The sequence below is a fragment of the Mus musculus genome, chromosome Y (genome assembly GCF_000001635.26).
Source record: "Mus musculus strain C57BL/6J chromosome Y, GRCm38.p6 C57BL/6J".
Classification (NCBI taxonomy): Eukaryota; Metazoa; Chordata; class Mammalia; order Rodentia; family Muridae; genus Mus; species Mus musculus.
Window position 1 is genome coordinate 30,717,780 of NC_000087.7, and position 20,971 is coordinate 30,738,750.

General features: G+C 38.4%; 1 long non-coding RNA gene across 1 annotated transcript; it reads right to left on the bottom strand.

Moving 5' to 3' along the window:
• Nucleotides 1–7,895: 7,895 nt before the first annotated feature.
• Gm29582 lies at nucleotides 7,896–20,767 on the bottom strand. The gene is made up of 3 exons (XR_882315.1): nucleotides 20,739–20,767; nucleotides 9,658–9,725; nucleotides 7,896–7,918 (listed from the first exon to the last, which is right to left on the bottom strand). It is a non-coding gene; the product is annotated as a predicted gene 29582 (long non-coding RNA).
• Between the last annotated feature and the right edge of the window lie 204 nt (nucleotides 20,768–20,971).

Here is a 20,971-nt window from a genome sequence, read left to right on the forward strand (position 1 = left end):
AGCTGGGCTTGAACTTAACATATAGCAGCATCTGACCTTGAAATGCTGATCTTCCTGAATCTACTTTTCCAGTGAAGGTAACACAAACACTACTTTTGAAGTACTCTATTGAACTGGCAAAAAAAAAAAAAAAAAGAAAAAAAGAAAAAGAATTGAAAATATTACCCCCTGTCTTCATGTCCTTTTACTTGAGGCGATATATTTTCATCTTTACCAATTGCTGGGTTGTTTACTGTATTGACAATAGAAAAGGTAAACATTTGAAAGTATGCAATATTAGTAATAGTTAATAAAGTACTATCAATTTGAATTTCTTTGGAAAAACTGCCCATTTTGAGTTTTTGAAACAGATTTTAAAAATTAAGTAATTACATCTAGGAAATCTAGGACACAAGGAGAAGAAAAATCATAAGGATAACAGGTATAGATGAGAAGTAAGATTTCCAAATTATAGGGCCAGTGAATATCTTCAACAAAACTATAAAAGAAACCTTTCCTAACCTAATGAAAGAGATGTCCATGAACATACAAGAAGCATGCAGAACTCCAAATAGTTTGGACCAGAAAAACAACAACAAAAACAAAAATCCCTGCCATCATATATTAATCAAAGCACCAAATGCACGAAACAAAGAAAGAATATTAAAAGCAGTAAGGTAAAATGGTCAAGTAACATATACAGGAATTCCTATCAGAATTACACCTAACTTCTCCCCAGAGACTATGAAAGCCATAAGATCCCGGGTAGATATCATACAGACACTAAGAGAGCAGAAATAAGAGCCAAAGCTATAATATGCAGCAAAACTATTTTACCATAGATTGAGAAAACAAGGTATTCCGTGAAAAAACAATATTTACACAATATCTTTGAACAAATCAAACCCTTCAAGGGATAATAAAGGGAAAACTCCAATATAAGGAGGGAAATCACATGCTAGCAAAAGCAAGATATTAATCTTGAAATAAACCTAAAAGAAGATAGCTACATGAACAAAATTCCAACAAAAATAACAGGAAGAAAGAAAGACTTTGTCTTAGTATCTCTTAATATCACCATATTCTATTCACCAATTAGAAAGGAATAGACTAACCGCCTGGATGTGTAAGCAAGACCCAGCATACCAGAAACAAACCTCAGGGACAAAGACAGACATTACCTCACAGTAAAAGGCTGGAAAACAATTTTCTAAGCAAATGTTCCAAAGAAACAAATTTGGAGTAGCCATTCTCATATCAAATAAGTTTGACTTTCAACCCAATGTTATCTAAAAAGACAAGGAGTGACACTTCATATTCATCAAAGTTAAAATTTACCCAGATGAATTTTCAATTCTAAACATTTATAGTCCAAATGCAATGGCATCCATATTCATATAAGAAATTTTAGTACAGCTCAAAATGCACATTGCACCACACACAATAATAGTAGAAGACTTCAACAACCCTCACTCATCAATGGAAAGATCCTTGAAAGAAAAATTAAAAAAAGACACAGTTAAACTAACAGAAGTTATGAAACAAATACATTAGTTGATATCTATAGAACATTTTATTCTAGAACAAAAATTGACAATTCTGCTAAGCACCTCATGACGCCTTCTCCAAAATTAACAATATAATCAGTCACAAAACATGCCTCAACAGATATAAAAATATCCAAATAATCTCATACATCCTATCTAATCACCAAGGGCTAAGGCTGATCTGAAATAATAATATAAATAATTGAAAACCCATGTACACGTAGAAGGTGAACAAAAATCCAGTCAGTGATAATTCAGGTAGGGAAGAAATAAAAAAAATAATAATAAATATAAGACTTTTTAGAGTTTAAAAAAAATGATGTTACTACATACCGAAAGTTGTGGAACACAACTAAAGCAGTGTTAAAGGGAATCTAATAGCTCTGAATGCCTCTAAATAGAAACTGTAGAGAAGATACAGTAGTAGGTTGACAGCACACCTAAAACCCCTTGAATAACAGGAAGGAAATTCACCCAAGAGGAGTTGAAGGCAGGAACTAATCAAACTCAGGGCTGAAATCAAACAAGTGGAAACAAAGGAACTATAACATAAAATCAAACAAACTAGGGGCTGGACCTTTGAGAAAGTCAACAAGATAGATAAAACATTAGCCAGACTAATTACAGGGCACAGGGAAAGTATCAACATTAACAAAACCAGTAATGAAAAGGGAGACATAACAACAGATACTTAGTAAATCCAAAAAAATCATCAGATCCTACTACACAAGCCTGTAACTTAGCAAAAGTGGAAAATCTGGATGAATTGGACAATTATCTAGACAGATGTCAGGTACTAAATTTCAATCAGGTTGAGATAAACCCTGTAAACTCTCCCATAACCCCCAAAGAAATAGAAGCAGTCATTAAGAGCCCCCCCTCCAAAAAAAAAAAAAAAGCCCAGTATCTGATGGGTTTAGTACAGATTTCTATCAGACTTTCAATGAAACACCAATACCAACAATCTTCAATCTATTATGCAAAAACAAAAGAAAATGAACACTACTTAATTTGTTCTATGAAGCCACATTTACTCTTATACCCAAACCATACAAAAACCCAATGAAGAAAGGATACTTCAGACCAATTTAACTTATAAATATTGATGCAAAAATTCTCAATAACATTCTGTTAAACACAATCCAATAACACATCAAAATGATCATCCTTCATGATCAAGAGGCTTCATCCCAGGGATACAGGAATGGTTCAATATATGGGAATCCATCAATGTAATCCAATATGTAAAGAATCTCAAGGAAAAAACACAGTATTATCTCATTAGACGCCGAGGAATCGTTTAAAAAAAAATCAACACGCCTTCATGATGAAAGTCTTGGATAGATTCAGAAAGCAAGGCCCATAAATAAACATAGTAGCAAACCAGGATCCAACATCAAAATAAATGGAGAGAAACATGATGCAGTCCCACTAATATATGACAAGGCTTCCCACTCTCTCCCTACCTATTCACTATAGTACTAGAAGTTCTAGCCAGATTAAATAGAAAACAAAAAGAGGTCAAAAAGTTAAAAATTGGAATAGAACAAATGAAAATATCACTATTAACAGGTAATAAGATAGTATATTTAGTGACCCCAAAATATCCACCAAAGAACCCTTAAGCCTGAGAAACAACTTTAGCAAAGTGATTGGATATACAATTAACTCAAATAGATCAGTAGCTTTCCTCTACTAAAAGGATAAACCGGCTGAAAAGGAAGTTATGGAAGCAACACGCTTCACAATAGTCTCATATTTTAATACCTTGGTGTGACACGAAAAAAGCAAGTCAAAGTTCTGTAGGACAAGAACTTCAAGTCTCTGAAGAAAGAAATTGAAATTCTCAGAAGATGGAAATATCTCCCATGGCCATAGTTTGGTGTCCCAAATAATTTAGTAAAAATGGCTTTCTTGCCAAAAGTAAGCTCTGATTCCATGCCCTCTCCATCAATATTCAAACTCAATTCTTTATAAAGATAGAAAGAGCAATATGCAAAATCATTTGGAATAACGAAAATCCAGGATATTGAAAAACTATTCACAACAATAAAAGAACTTCAGAGGGAATCATCCCTGACCTCAAGCTGTATTATAGAGAAATAGTGATAAAAATGTATAGTGACCATAAAGAAACAATGACTTCAGGAAGTTCACACGCAAACAGATAGGTCTAAAGTATATCATCCTGTATGAGGTAACACAATCCCAAAGGAAAAAATATGGTATGCACTCATAATAAGTGGATATTATCCTAAAAGTTCAGAATACCCAAAATGTAATTCACAGACCACATAAATCTTAAGAAGGAAGAAAAAAGTGTGCATGTTTCCGTCCTTCTCAGAATGGGGAACAAAATACTACTGGGAGGAAATATGGAGACAAAGTGCAGGGCAGAGACTGAAGGAACAACCATTCAGAATCTGCCCCACCTGTGGATCCATCCCGTATATAAACACCAGACCCTGTCACTATTGTGGATACCAACAAATAATTGCTGAAAGGAGCCTAATACGGCTGTGTCCTTAGGGGCTCTGCCAGAGGTTGGCAAAAACAGAGGCTCATGCTCACAGCCAACAATCAGACTGATAATGGGGTCCACAGTGGAGGAGTTAGAGGAAGGACTGAAGGAGCTGAAGGGGTTTGTAACCTTACAAGAAGAACAATAATATGAACCAAGCAGACCGCCCCCCCCCCCACAGAGCACTCAGGGACTAAGCCAGCAAACAAAGAGGGGGAACCATGGCTCCAGCTAAATACATAGCATAGGATGTCCTTGTCAAACATCAGTGAGAGGAGAGGTCCTTGGTCATGTGAAGGTTGGTGCCCTAGTGTAGGCAAATACTAGAGCAGGGACATGGGAGTTGGTGGGTGGGGGAACATGCTCATAGAAGCAGAGGGAGGGTGGAATGGTAAAGGGAATTTCTGGGGTGAAACCAGGAAATGACTAATATTTGAAATGTAAATACACACACACACACACACACACACACACACACACACACACACACACACACACACACATACACACACACCGAATATGATGGCTTTAACTGTGACTTCAAGTGGGTTTATATGCAATCACAGGATGATCTAAATTTTGGTCCCATTGTTGCTAGGGTTTTCATAAATTAGAGTAAATGTGTTTGCATCTCAATCTCCAAATGAAATCATGGTTGCTTTTATCATAACCAAGCTCCTCAATTTTTTTCATCATAATACAAATCTAAAGCAGATCTAAAATATAAAGTTTTTCTGGCTGGACAAATATTTTACTGCTACAGCAAGAAGCTCTGGTTTCAATCTTCAACAAGGAAAAAAGGAAGAAAAAACAAACAAACGAACAAACAAACAAACAAATTTTAAATATAAAAAATAAAGAACACATATTTCCTCAGGCCCAGGTACATTTGTAAGGCTGGGGACTTCAGTTTCAAGGCCAGTCAAAGCTGCAGGTGAGGTTTCAGACAATCCTGAGATATTCAGTTAGAGCTTACTTTCCTAAACCAAAACAACAAATAAATAACAACAACCTGACCTGAATTATATCTGAAGTCCCAGCACTTCTGAGGCTGAGAGGAGCCTCTGTATTTTGAGGCAATTGGAGCCTATACATAGAAATTTCGGGAATCTGCCATTTTAACAACAGGTAGAGGTAAATGAAGACTGGTTTTCAGTTCGTTTTTAATGAATTCCTGGCAGTCAGCAGCAGCTAAAAGAAGGTTTTAATCTGTTGGCTCCACTAACTGACTTCCAATTTAATCACTCCTCACATCCCCAAGCCCCAAGAAGACTTCCAGGGTCTCCAATTCCCTGGCCTTCCTACTTTCTGTTAGGAGATAATTCTGTTCAAACTCCTGCCCTTAGCGAAGTTCTCTGTTTTTCTCAGCAGAGACCTAAGTGGGAAAAGTTGATTGTGAGCCTGGAAGCAGTACCTTCCTGAGTCCAGTGAGGGTCACCTCCTCTCCTTACTCCTAAAGTAACACCTCCACCCCTCCACCTTCTTCCCCACACAGGCCCCCAGCTCAAACAGGATTAATCATCTTTCAACAGACAATTGACTACCTCTACTGAGACTTCTCCCTACCATGCTTCCTCAAGAACCTTGCTTCCACAAGAACTCGGCTTGATGACTACCACAAAGCATACTGGGTAACAGGGTTTGGATAGCGGGAAAACAATCTCAGCCAAGGTCCTTGCTGATTGGCAGTGTTTGCACATGTGTACTAAGGGTGAGAAAGGCTCAATCAGTCGTCTGTCATTGAAGAGCAAAAAGGAGGTAGTATTTTAGCTGCCACTACTACCCAGAGGCTTTCCATTTTCCAAGTTTACAATACTAACTTGAAAGCTAAAATAAAACGGACCCCAAACAAGACTCTCCTACTTTGTTTCAGATGAAGGTGCTGTTGTTTGTAATTTTCAATTGTTTTATTTATTTAAGTAATTTGTTTTTGCATGTTTGTATTTATAAACATGCATGTGTGGTGCACATAGAAACTAGAAGAGAATTCCAAAACCCATGGATATAGAATTAAAAATGGTTTTGAGCCATTGTGTGGGTCCTAGGAACTAAAACTTGGTTCTGTCCAAGAACAACAAGTGCTCTTAATTTCTAAGCCATCTTTCCATACCTGTCCTTTGTGTCTTTTAAGGTGTGCTGATCATTTTTCTTGAAACATGTTTATTTGTACTATACAGTGGAGATTACAAAATTATAACACTTTCTTAATATTGACAATTTCCTCAAAGAGAAAAAACAAAAAGACAAAAACCATCATTTTAATGGATTGTGTAAATCACATAAAGAGTATTGTAAAAACCTGATGCATATACATTTCAGTATAAGTATGCATAAGAAGGCGGCAAATAGACATTTGCTGCATTCTCAATCACATTCCAACTTCCTTTTTTTTTTTTTTTCAAGGCAGGGTTGTAGTCCTGGACCTCACCCTGGTTACCAACTGCTGGGAATAAGGCATGAACCACCTCTGACTGCCCAAACTTAAATCTTGAGACAGGTTCTCTCTGATTGTGCAGCTCACCAATGCCACTAGCCTGGCTAGCCAGCAAGCTGTCTTCACCTACTTTTCACTGGGTTGCAGCCTGCATTTTTAAAGCTGATTTAAGACCCCCTCCTTAATTTATATACTTTCAAGGAAAGCACATTACCAAAACAGCCATCTCTCTAGCCCCTCTGAGAGGTTTGTTCTCTTGTGGTAGCCACTGTATTTTTTTTTTCTTCTCTAATCATGCCTAAGTTTAGGCTCCTAAAATGCTTATTGCTGGTTTTGCTTGTTTCCTTACAAGAGCAAACTCGGTTTCTTGCTCATTTTACAATTTGCAGTTAATTTGGCAAACTGGACAACCTAACATTTCATTTGCAAGACTTATAACTGTGTTTTGCTTGTTTGGTAGGATTTTTTTTAATTTGGTGCATTTGTTGGTTTGTTTGGGGTTTTGTTGTTATTGTTTTGTTTTGTTTCTTTGTTTGTTTTTGTTTGTTTATTTTTGCCACTGAAGATGAAACTCATCACATTTAAATGGTGATTTACCACTGAGCTACATCTTCAGCTAATCTTGCATTCTGAATGTTTGCTGAGAAGTTATCTCATATGTGTTTTAAAGGAAACTACAATTACTGTGAACCCTAAAATTGTCCCCTTTTGCTATACAGTCTAGAAATCTGATGCCCTCTTCTGACCTCTTTAAAAAACAGGCAAATACCTCCAAAAACACATACCTTCAGATTTATCCAACATACTGTCTACTTCATCTCTGTGAAGAAAGGAAAATAAAAAATTAATGCAAGAAATATAGTGGACTGGTAGGACATTTTTCTTACCCACACAAAACTTTAAAAAGAACCTTCTTTTAATTATTTATAATAAATATATAATGTTTGGTTAGGGACAAATGTAATATATATATATATATATATTTATAATACATGGTGGAGTATCAAAGTGATCTTGTATCCTTTACTTTTACCAATTCATACATTAACACCCACAGTAGTTTATTCATTACTTTCCCACTCTTGCTGAGACCCTTCTTCTTTCCAGTTGGTCCCCCTCTTATTTTCATGATTTTTCTCCTTTTCTTTGTGTGTATATCTTGGAAGATCTCAGGCAGGTGGTCATATTGTACTAGTTGCTATGTGTTTGTTATCACAAGGTCTGAAGGACCTCAAGCTGGGCTTGAACTCAACATATAGCAGTGTCAGATTTGTATTGCTATCTTACTGAATCTACTTCTCCAGTGAAGGGAATACAAACACTACTTATGAAGTAATCTATTGAGCTGGCAAAAATATTGAAAATGTTACCCCATATCTTCATCTGCTTCTGCTTGAGGCGATATATTCTCATTTTTATCAAATGCTGGGCTCTTTACTGTATTAACAATAGAAAACAGTAACATTTGAAAGGATTCTATATAAGTAATAGTTAATAAAGTACTATCGATTTGAATTTCTCTGGAAAAACTCTCCATGTGAATTTTTGAAAAAGATTTTAGAAAGGAAATATTTACACCAAGAAAATCCAGGACACAAGGAGATGACAAAACTTAAGGATAATAGGTATCAATGACAAGTAAGTTTTTCAAATTTAGGGACAGTGAATATATTCAACAAAATTATAGAAGAAAACTTCCCTAACCTATAGAAAGAGTTGCCTATGAATATACAAGTAGCGTACAAAACTCCAAATAGTTTGGACCACAAGAGAAATTTCTTCCATCATATAGAAATCAAAACTCCAAATGCATAAAAAGAAAGAAAGAAAGAAAGAAAGAAAGAAAGAAAGAAAGAAAGAAAGAAAGAAAGAAAGAAAGAAAGAAAGAAAGAAAGAAAAGAAAAAGAAGAATATTAAAAGCTCTAAGGGAAAATGGTCAAGTGACTTATAAAGGAAATCCTATCAAAACTATACCTAACTTATCCCTAGAGATTATGAAAGCCATAATATCCAGGGCAGATGTCATACAGACCCTAAGGGAAAAGAAATGCCAGACAAGGCTACTAGACGCATCAAAAAATTTTACAATAGATTGAGAAAACAAGGTATTCTGTGAAAAAAACGATATCTACACAATATGCTCGAACAAATCAAGCCCATCAAGGGGGTAATAATGGGAAAACTCCAATATAAGGAGGGAAATTACACTCTAGAAAAACCAAGAAATTGATCTTGAAGCAAACCTAAAAGAAGAAAGCTACATGAATCACATTCCAACTCTAACAACAAAAATAACAGGAAGGAACAACTACTTTTCCTTAATATCTCATAATATCAGCGGACACAATTCACCAATAAAAAGACATAGAATAACAGACAGGATGTGTAAGCAAGACCAAGCATACTAGAAACAAATCTCAGGGACAAATACAGATATTACCTTAGAGTAAAAGGCTGGAAAACAATTATCCAAGCAAATGTTCCAAAGAAACAAGTTGGAGTAGCCATTCTAATATCAAATAAATTCGACTTTCAACCCAAAGTTATCAAAAAAAAAAAAAAAGAGGAGGGACACTTCATATTCATCAATGTTAAAATTTTCCAAGATGAATTCCCAATTCTGAACATTTATACGCCAAATGCAATGTCATCCACACTCATAAAAGAAACTTTAGTAAACTCAAAAACACACATTGCACCCCAAACAATATTAGCTCAACACCCCTCCCTCATCAATGGAAAGTCCCTGGGAACAAAAATTAAAAAGAGACACAGTTAAAATAACAGCAGTTATGAAACAAATCCATGAGTTGATATCTATAAAAAATTTATTCGAATAGAAAAGGATATCCCTTTTTCTCAGCCCCTCATGATGCGTTCTCCAAAATTGACCATATAATCAGTCACAAAACTTGTCTCAACAGATATAAAAATATCGAAATAATCCTATGCATCCTATGAGATCACTAAGGACTAAGGCTGATCTGAAATAGAAATATAAGTAATTAAAAACACACATAAACACAGAAGGTGAACAAAAATATAGTCAGTGATAACTCAGACAAGGAAGAAATAGAGATAAATTTAAGACTTTTTAGATTTTAATGAAAATGAAGCTACAACATATCAAAAGTTATGGGACACAATGGAAGCAGTTCTAAGAGGGAAACTCATACCTCTGAATGCCTCTGAATCGAAATTGGAAAGAGGATACTGGAGTAGGTTGACAGCACACCTAAAAACTCTAGAACAAAAGGGAGCAAATTCACTCAAGATGTCTTTAAGGCAGGACAAATATCAATCTCATGGTTGAAATCAACCAAGTGCAAACAAAGGAATTACATAAAAAAATCAAACAAGCTAGGAGCTGGTTCTTTGAGAAAATCAACAAGAATTATAAACCATTAGACAGACTAAGTACAGGGCACAGGGACAGTATTTAAATTAACAAAACCAGAATTGAAAAGGGAGACATAACAACAGAAACTTAGGAAAGTCAAAGAATAATCAGATCCTACTAAACAAGTCTATACTCAACAAAAATGGAAAATGAGGAAAACAAATGGACACGTATCTAGACAGATATCAGGTACCAAATTTAAATCAGGATCAGAGAAATTCTGTATTACTTCCATAACTCCTAAAGAAATAGAAGCAGTCATTAATAATCTCCCAACCAAAAAAAGCCCAGGATCTGATGAACCATCAGAGTTTAATAAGATCTTCATGTGATAGACCCTGACTTAGATTGTTTCTCACTTGAAGGTAAAGCCCCTGGACATTCCCCAAGCTTGTTTTCCCTGATCTCTAAAAATGCAGCCAGAAAGAATTTCTTTGTTGTCTATAGTGAGCAAACAGACTTTTCATTTCTTATCCTTACAGCCAGAGATATGGTAATTGTAATTTTACCAAGGACATCCAGCAGAAAATAACACTCCTCTCAACTCTTCCCATACCTTCCCAAATCTCCTCCCAACCCTCCTAAACCCTCCCAACTCTTCCCAACTTCTCCCATCTCTCCTCCCAACTCATCTCAGTTCCTCAGCTAGCTGTTAAAAGCCCCCCACTGTCACCATTCAGGGTCAAAATCCCTTACCCTGCACAGTGTTAAAAATGTCCTCAGTTAGCTGATAATAAATCCTCTTGCAGTTTGCATCAAGTGTGGTTTTCTCTGGAGTTATTGGTGTCCTGGACAGTTCATCCAGGGACTTGAGTGGAGGCCAAACTTTGGGGTTCTTACATATGGGGGCTCGTTTGCCTGGATTTGTGGCCTATCCCATTTCTCAGAGATGCCACTTGCCGGTAGGATCCTGTCTTTGTCTATGTTTTTGTCTGCCGGCAGTGTTTGAATTCAGAATTCATGGTTTACAATCTTTCTCTTCTGTATGGAGGGGAGGGTTACTGACAGGCATGTCAGGAGTAATCGCACACTATACTGGGAGACATCCCTGGAGGTCTGAGGGAGCTCCAGGGATGCCTGGACATCTCCCATCAGGGTGCCAAGTAAGTGTGTGCTCAATTGGCCATCTTTTAATGTTCCTGGGTACCAAGTGAGAGTGTGTTTACAGTTTCTGTTACTGGGTGCCAAGTGAGAGTTTGCTAACTCGGCCATGTGTTTCCGTTACTGTATATATTGTTTGTCTCCCTGTATGTGACTATGCAGTTTGGATAGACTATTAGCACTCCCCTTGGATTGACTCATGAGCATCAAACTGAAATTATGACTAGGACTCACAATCTCTTTGTAGATGTCAAAAAGAGATTTTGGAGAACTTTCTGCTCTACAAAATTGCCACCTGTTGATGTTAGTTGACCACCAGAGAGCACCTGGTTGAAACCTTGAGTACAGAAGAACAAGCTGGGCTCCCTAGTCCTAGCTTTCTGCCACTAAGTGGAAAAAAAAAACAAAACAAAACGAAGATGTAAATGGCGGGGGGAAGGGAGGAATGCAACCCTTGGCTCCTCTTGAGATATTTCCAGAGATGTAATAACCTCCAGAATGGCGTGATACTCCACCCTCATATCCCCAACCGGTCCCTTCCCAGATATCTCAAAAGGGTACTGCTGGAAACATGGGGGCGTGACCAGCTTCTGGAAACCAAGACAAATGAGCTCAGAGCCTATTGAGACCAGACTCAACAATCGCGCTGGCTTTAAGTACTTATGGCCCTACTCCAGCAGACCATGGAAATGCAGCTCCTTCAGTATTGGCCTTTTTCCTCCTCTGATCTCTACAATTGGAAGGCAAAACATGCCCCCTTCTCTGAAAACACCTCTAGCCTTACTAATCTAATGGAATCTCTCATGTTCTCTTATCAGTCCACTTGGGATGACTGTCAATAGCTATTGCAGTTTAATTTTACCACAGAGGAGAAGGAAAGGATTCTGCTTGAGACAAGAAATATGTGCTGGGAGCCAATGGATGGCTGACACAACTTCCAAATGAAATAGATGCAGGCTTCCCTCTGAATGGTCCTGACTGTGACCCTAACAGGCCTGAAGGTAGCAAGCAGTTGACACATTTACACAGGGGTAGGGTAGCAGGAAAGGGAGGAGCTAACAGGCACCCAAGCAATTTGGTCAAGGTAAGAGGGATCCTAAAGGGGAAAAGGAGCCCCCAGCAGTGATTTTAGAATGCCTCTTAGAATCATACAAGCATTACGCTCCCTTTGACACTATGTCAGAGAGCCAGCAGGCAGCAGTGGCCATGGCTTTCATTTGGGCATTCTGCTTCTGACATTAGGCGAAGGTTACAGCATCTAGAGAGTCTGCAAACATTATCTTTTCAAGATCTGTTTAAGGAGGCAGAGAAAGTGTACCATAAGAGAGAGACTAAAAAAGAAAAAAGGAGAAAGAGAAGAGAGAGTAGCTGAGTCAAGAGAAAGTAGACCAGATGGAAGGCAGGATAGAAATTTAATTAGGATTTTGGATACATTAGCAGTTGATAACGAAGTTTATAGAAAAGATGGAGGGAATAGGCAGACAGGGTAACTGGGCAACACAGGGCCAAAAAGACCTCAGAACTCCATAGGACCTTCACACCACCTGTAGATAAGGACCAATGTGGGTACTGTAAAGAAAAGGGACACTGGGCAAGAGACTGCCCCAAGAAAGAGACAGATACCAGACCACCTAAGTCCTTATCCCAGAGGATGATGACTAGTGGATATGGGGAACAGACACCCTACGTGAGACTAGGGTAACCCTAACTGTGGAAGAGACCCCCATGGCTTCCCTTCATGATATCAGAGCAGAGTTTTCAGTCCTGACAGAGCCACTGGAGAAATTGAGGAACCAGCAATCCTTAGTATTCGGGGCTACTGGTCAGAAACCATACTCTTGGACCACTGATAAGAAAGTTAATCTATGAATAAGCCAAGTAACTCATTCCTCCCTCATCATTCCTCAAGCCCCACCCCATTATTGTGGAGAGACATACTAGCATATTTAAAATTCCAAATAAGCTGCTCTTTGCAAGGAACTTCAATCCCTTGGCAAGCCTCTGTCTCTATAAATTTAACATCAAAATTGGAAGAAGTATATAGATTACATGAGCCTCAAGCCCCATCAAGAAAAGTACTAGAATGGACCTAGTTAGAGAGATATCCAACAGCCTGGGCAAAGACTGGGGGTATAATTGAGGCAAAAATGGTGCCCCCCATCATTGTGAGATTGAGAACTGGTGTGATTCCTTTCGGGGTACAACAATACACCATGAGCAAAGAGGCCGGAGAGGGCATCAGACCTCACCTTCAAAGGCTCTTAGAACTAGGCGTGTTTGGTCCTTTGTCAGTCTTCCTGGAATACTCTGTTGCTACCAGTTAAAAAGCAAGGCTTTGCCACCTGGCACTCACTAATAATCCCTTCTTACTAAAGAGACTGGGACTTTCTCATGGACCCCATATATGGGGAGGCCTTTAAAAAGATTAAAAAATCGTGCTTAGTGCCTCAGCCCTAGTCCTGACAGATGTGACATGGCCATTCACTCTCTATTTAGATAAAAGAGCAGAAATAGTGAGATAGGTCCTGACCTAAGCTCTGGGGACATAGACAAGACTTGTAGTCGACTTGTAAAAAAAAAAAAAAGACCAAGTGGCCAGTGGATGGCATTCTTGCTTAAAAGCTACCACTGCTGTGCCAGTACTTCTCAAAGATGCTGACAAACTGACTCTAGGTCAAGGAACTATAGTAGTAAACCCCCTCTGCCCCCATGCCTTAGAAAGCATTGTTAGACAGCTGTCAGATTGCTGGATGACTAATGCTCATGGGACCCATTATCAGAGTCTCTTACTGACTGAGAGAGTGTAGAGAGAGTGTAGTTTTCACCCCTGCTATCCCTAATCCTTCCACCTTGCTGCCTGAAGCTGGCAACTCCCTACCAGTGAAGGAGTATAGACATCCTGGCAGAAGAAATCAAAACTAAGAAAGAAGTCACTGACCAGCCATGGCCAGGCTGCCCCAATTGGTACACAGATAGTATCAGCTTTTTGATTGAAAGTAAAAGAAAAGTGGTGCCAGCAGTGGTCAACGGAAAAGAAACCATCCGTGCCAGCAGCTTTTCTGAAGGAATGACTGTCCAGAGAGAAGAGCTAATCACACTCATCCAAGCCTTGCAGCTGGCAATAGAATAGAACATCAATATCTAAACAGACAGCAGGTATGCCTTTGCCACCACTCACATGCATCTTTTATCTTTATCTTTATCTTTATCTTTATCTTTATCTTTATCTTTATCTTTATCTTTTTATCTTTAGAAAAAAGGTGCTACTCACATCTACTGGGGAAGATATTAAAAATAAAAAAGAAACCAAGAGACTGTTAGAAGCCATACACTTTGCAAAAAAACTTGTCATCATACATTGCAATAGTCACCACAAAGTCCATGAGGCCCTAGTGAAGGGAAATCTGATGCCTGACCTGGCTGCCCTAAGAGAAAAAAATAAAGAATGTCAAGACCATTATAATCTCAAAGATGCAGGCTTTGATTATACTCCAGAAGATCAGGAATTAACAGGCAAAATACCTGATATATGTGTGCATACTACCCAGGGAGTCGCTAAGACCCAAGATGGTTGCTCTGTCCTGCCCACAAGAGAAAGGTAATCTACAGCATCAATCTACACCACCTCATGCCCTTGGAAAATCAGAAGGTCAAAAAAATGTTAAGAGCTCAAATTGCTATATTATAAGATTGCCAGATGTTGCCCATGAGATTGTTAATGAATGCCAAGCATGTGCCCTCACCATTGCTGGGCACCACAAGAACACCCCCCAGAAAGTGGATAAGAGTTGACTGACCAAGAGCATACAGAAAAGTAGATTTTACTGAAGTTAAACCAGCCAAGTACAGTAATAAACATCTATTTGTTTTTTGTAAACACCTTTTCAGGCTTGGTAGAAGCCTTCCCCACTAAGAACAAGAACACCTTTGCCATGGCAAAGAAGATATTAGAGGAAAATTTCCTAAGATTTGGCATCCCTAAGGTACTTTCGTCAGCCAATGGCCCCTCCTTCATTGCCCAGGTAAGACAAGGGTTAGCCAGACAATGGGGGATCCATTGGAAGATACATTGTTCTTATATATGCCAGACTTCAGGACAGGTAGAGTGGATGAATAGAGCATTAAAAGAAACCTTGACTAAATTGGTTTTAGAGACCTGCAGAAAAGATTATGCAGCTCTTTTTCCCTTCACCTTGTTCTGAGTATGGAACACCACAGGGAAATTTAAACTTACACCATTCGAACTCCTCAACTGGGGACCCCCCCTTTAACAGAAGCAGGTGGAATGTTTGACCCTCATGTTTCTTTTTCAGAACTCCCACTAGCTCACTTGAAGGACCTACAACTGGTCAGAAAAGATGCCTTGGAAATGTTGAAACACAATAAAAAACTAAAACAAAAATACAAAAGCAAAAAACATACGAACCAGAAACCATCTTGGTGCCACATAAATTTCAAACAGGAGTACCTGTCCTGGTCTGGACCCACCATTCTGGCAAACTTGAACTCAGATCAAAAGGACTCTCCCTGATGCTTCTCACAAGCCCTGCTGCCACACCTCCAGCATATGCCCAGTTCTGGCATCCAGCCTGCCATGGCCCTCTGGCCTGGCACTGCTCACACACAGTGGGCACTGCACAGGAACCTCCCTCCCTCCCTCCTCCCACTGGCAAGAGGCTCTTTTGTCTCATTCAAGGGGCTTCTGAGGTTCTCAATCTTACATATCCTAAAGCTGTGACCTCATGTTGGCTTTGTTTGGCAGCTGGGCCAGAGGTTTAATTTTCTAACTTATAAGATCAGAACTATGTACTAGAAGGAGTGGGAACTGTTGAGACCCCAACTCAGAGTGTTTCTCCCTGGAAGGTAAAGCACCTGAACATTCTCCAAGATTGTTTTCCCTGATTTATAAAAATACAGCCAGAAAGAGACTCCATGTTCTCTACAGCCACCAAAAAGCCTTTTGTTTTCTGAGCCATACAGCTAGAGATTCAAAAATTGGAGTTTTGCCAAGGACATCCGGGCAGAGAAGAACACTCCTCCCAACTCTTCCAAACTCCTCCAAACTCTCCTCCCAAATCATCCCAATTCCTCAGCTAGTTAATAAAAACCCTCTTCTGTCACATCTCAGAGTCATACGCCCCTGCCCTGCACAGTGGAAGGAGTTTGTCCTTAGCTAGCTGATAATAAAACCTCTTGCAGTTTGCATCAGGTGTGGATTTCTCTCAAGTCATTGGGGTGCTGGCCACCTCATCCCGGGACTTTACTGCACTTGAGAGGAGGTCCATCTTCGGGGTCTTACACATGGAGACCTAATACCAAAACTCTTCAAACTATTATGCAAAATCAAAAGAGAAGGAACACTATTGAATTTGTTCTATGAAGCCAGATTACAATTATATTCAAATCATACAAAAACTCAATGAAGAAAGGAAACTTCAGACCATTTTCCCTTATGAATATCGAAGCAAAAATACTCAATAAAATCACTGCAAACCAAATAAAAGAATACATCAAAACGATCATCCATCATGGTCAAGTAGGCTTCATCCCTGTAATGCAGGGATGGTTTAATATATGGAAATCTGTCAACTTAATCCACTATAGAAACAAACTCAAAGACGAAAACAACATGATCACCTCATTAGATGCTGAGAAAGCATTTGACAAACTACAACACCCATTCATAATAAAAGTCCAGGATAAATCAGGAATTCAAGGCCCATACCTAAATATAAAAAAAAAAATAGCAAACCAGTAGGAAACATTAAACTAAATGAAACAATCCCATTAAAGTCAGGGACGAGACAAGACTGCCCTCTTTCTTCATACCTATTCAATATAGTAGTTGAAGTCCTAACCAGAGCAATTAGACAACAAAAGGAAAACAAATGAATACAAATTGGAAAGGAAGAAGTCAAAATATCACTATTTCCAGAATATATGATAGCATGTATCAGTGACCCAAAAATGCACCAGAGAAATCATAAACCTTATATATGACTTCAGTGCAGTAGGTGAATATAAAATTAACTCAAACATATCAGTGGCCTTTCTCTACTCAAAGGAAAAAGAGGATGAGAAAGAAATTAGGGAAAAATCACCCTTCACAATACTCACAAATAATATAAAATAGCTTGGTGTGACTCTAACTTAGAAAGTGAAAGATATATATGATAAAAACTTCATGTCTCTGAAGAAAGAAATGAAACAAGATCTCAGAACATGGAAAGAACTCCCATGCTCATGGATTGGAAGGATTAATATAGTAAGAATGGTTGTTCTGCCAAAAGTAGTTTATAGATTCAATACAATCCCCATCAAAATTCCAACTCAATTCTTTTCTGAGTTAGAAAGGGCAATTTACAAATTCTCCTGAAATTTGAAAACAAACAAACAAACAAACAAACAAAAAAAGAAAATCAACAACAACAAGAACAACAACAACAACAACAAAAAACCTAGTATAGGAACAACTATTCCCAACAATAAAAGAACCTCTTGTGGAATCACCATGCCTGACCTCAAGCTGCACTACAAAACAATTGTGATAAAAACTACATGGTACAGGTATAGTGGTAGACAGGTAGATAAATGAAATAGAACTGAAGTCAGAGAAATAAACCCACACACATATAGTCACTTGATCTTTGACAAAGGAGCTAAAACCATCTAGTGGAAAGGAGACAGCATTTTCAACAAATGGTGTTGGTTCAATTGGCAGTTAGCATGTAGTAGAATGTAAATTGATCTATTCTCATCCCCTGTGCAATGCTCAAGTCTAAGTCGATCAAGGGACTGCACATAAAACCAGAGACACTGAAACTTATAGAGGAGAAAGTGGGGAATAGCCTGGAATACATGGGCAAAGGGGGAATATTCTTAAAAAAAATACCACCAATGTCTTGTGCTATAAGATTAAAAATGGACAAATGGGACCTCATAAAATTGATAAGGTTATACCTAGAAGTTCAAACTTGTAATAAGGAAACATGCTTCACTTTGTCCATAGCAGCCTTATGTATAATAACAAGAAGCTGAAATGAACACAGATGACTCTCTTTAGAGGAATGTATATAGAAAATATGGTACATTTACTTAATGAATTACTACTCAGCTATTAAAAACAATGAATTCATGAAATTTTTAAAGAAATGGATGGATCTGGATGATATCTTCCTAAGAGAGTTAACCCAATCACAAAAAACACACATGATATTCCCACATTGATGAGTGGATATTATCCCTGAAGCTCAGAATAACCAAGGTAAAATGTGAAAAACCCATGAAACTGAAGAAGGAAGACCAAAGTGTGGATATGCCGTTCCTTCTTAGAATGGGGAACAAAATAATCATGGAAGGAGTTATAGAGACAAAGATTGGAGCTGAGAATAAAAGAATACAGAGACTGCCTCACTTGGGGATCCATCCCATAAAAAACCACCAAATCCAGACACTACTGAAGATGCCAACAAGGGCTTGGGTGCAGGAGAATGATATAGTTGTCTCCTGAGAGGATCTGCTAATGCCTGACAAATAAAAAAGTGGATGTTCACAGACATCCTTTGGACTTAGCACAGGGTCCCCAATTATGGATCTGGAGAAAGTACCTAAGGAGCTTAAGGAGTTTGCAGGCCCCTAGAAGAAAAACCAACATGAACTAACAAGTACCCCACAATTCCATGGGATTAAACCACCAATCAATGAAAACAAATAATGGGACATATGACTCCAGCTTCATATGTAGCAGAGGATGGACTAGTCAGGCATCAATGGGAGGAGAGACACTTGTTCCTGTAAAGATCCTATGCCCCAGTATGGGGGAATACCTGGGTTAGGAATTGGTAGATGGTGTGTTGGGGAGATGGGGGAGAGGGGAGAGGACAGGAGATTTTTTGGAGTGGAAACTAGAAACGGGGATAATATTTGAAATGTAAATAAGGAAAATATATAATAGAAAAAAATGGAAATAATTTATTTGCAGGTTTTATGAAATAAATTCATGTTTGGCAAACATATTATGCGAACAATGTTCACATCTTTTCTTGAGGCAAAATCAAGAAAGTTCTTCTCTCTCAACATATGCTGATATAGTTCCAAGAGTAGGTTTATGTGCTGCAAAACCTTGTATATAGGAATAGAGAGATATAGGTAAAATTAGAAATGAAGTATATGTAAACTCTTAACAAAGACTTCTTCCATTTCAGGTGACTAGGTAAAGTCTAATGAACTGCAGGACACAATTAATACTGGAAATGCTATACCTTCCGAAAGAGCCTCCTCTGAAACTTTTATATCATCGTCCTCATCATCAAAGTCCAAAAGTAATAAGTAACTTTCCTTTGGTATCACCTTCAATTTCTTAAGAGCCATTTTTCTCATAAGAACTCAGTAGTCTTCTTAGTTAAAAAAAAAAACAATAAAAATAAAAAGAAAAAAAAAGAACTTAGTTACCTGATTAAAAATTATCATTTAAATAATTAAAAATAACAAAAAATCAAAAAATTATTTTAGCTCAATGAAAGATCATTTCTTTTTTACTTAACATGTATATTTTTAATCAATTGCCTTTGAGAGAGTTCTGTGTACATATTCAATATGGTGATGCATATATATATATACACTTACCCGTACCATTTCCTCCGTGTATCCCATTTATCATGTCCCTCTCCCTCACAACTTGTTTTAAAAACTTCTTTAACTCACTTCTTTAAAAACCTCCTTTAGAACCTAAGTTATCAATCTGCCATTTCTCAGTTTAAAAAAGAGACAAAAACTGGCCAACCTTCAACATATGAGTCCTCCCCTCCTCCCAAAAAAATGATGAGCAACATCCTTTAACCGTTGAGGCATCTGAATTTTGGTCCTATCTCCCACAGAATATTTTTAAACAAAACATCAGCAATTCTGTTTAACAGTTTATCTCAGTCTAAGGTAAACTCACAGTTCTATCCAGAAAGATAAAGAACATGGTAACTGTATATTCATATCAAAAAGATCCACCACTAAGTCTACAAAAAAACATGAACTACCACCACCACCCACACAGAAAGACCTTATATTGGAGAAATTAGTGATTTGGAGAAGCCGAGGATTTCAAACATCTGAAGATTCTAAGTTCAAGGCCAGGCCAAGCCGGGCCAGCTGAAACTACAAAGATAGATCCCATCCTACAGAACCTAAACTGAGAGAAAAAGCTGAAATTGGTGGTGCAAGTCTTTAATCCCAATACATGGGAGACTGAGACAGAAAGATCTGTGGTCAGAATCCATCCCCAATGACTTATGAATCTCTTACAATATCTCCTCTTCTTCTTTTCATTCATCTTCCTATGCCATTCTACTGTCTGCAATGTTCATACAGTCTATACCAAAGGAACACACCATAGAGAAGACAATGAGGAGGGAGGAATCCTCAGTGTGTTTCTAAGGGATCCTGAACATCACACAGGACAATCGCCAAGGCATCTCACCAATGGATCCCTGTTCCCTGACCCACAGTCCTGCAGCTGGTTCTCTGATCCTATCCCCAGGCCCCAAGCTTTTCTCTTCCAAGGGTTCCCAATTCTCTATGGCCCTGACCTGTTCGATCCTCTTCCATGAATACGGTCCTCCACCTTCCATTCACCCTCAGATTCCACAGAAAATGGCGATCAGGAGGCTTTTCCTCACATAGTGGCCTCCTGGGCCTGAGATTCCCCACCCTGTCACACCTCGATTAACTGTCCAACAACCCTGATCAGGGCAGACTATCACTTACAGCTCATCTAAGAGGAGAACACCTTCCCAACCGCACCCTTCTGTGCTTAGCTCCTCAATGGCAAAAAAAAAAAAAAAAAAAAAAAAAACGTTGTCAGAGGCCAGACCCGGACAGAAGCCTCAGAGGATCCTTTGTGATGCCAGCTGGAGCAAACCGGTCTCACCAAAGGACTGTGCTGATTGGCTGAATACACCCTGCGCATGCGTTCACGGAATACCAAGTCCTTTGAAGGG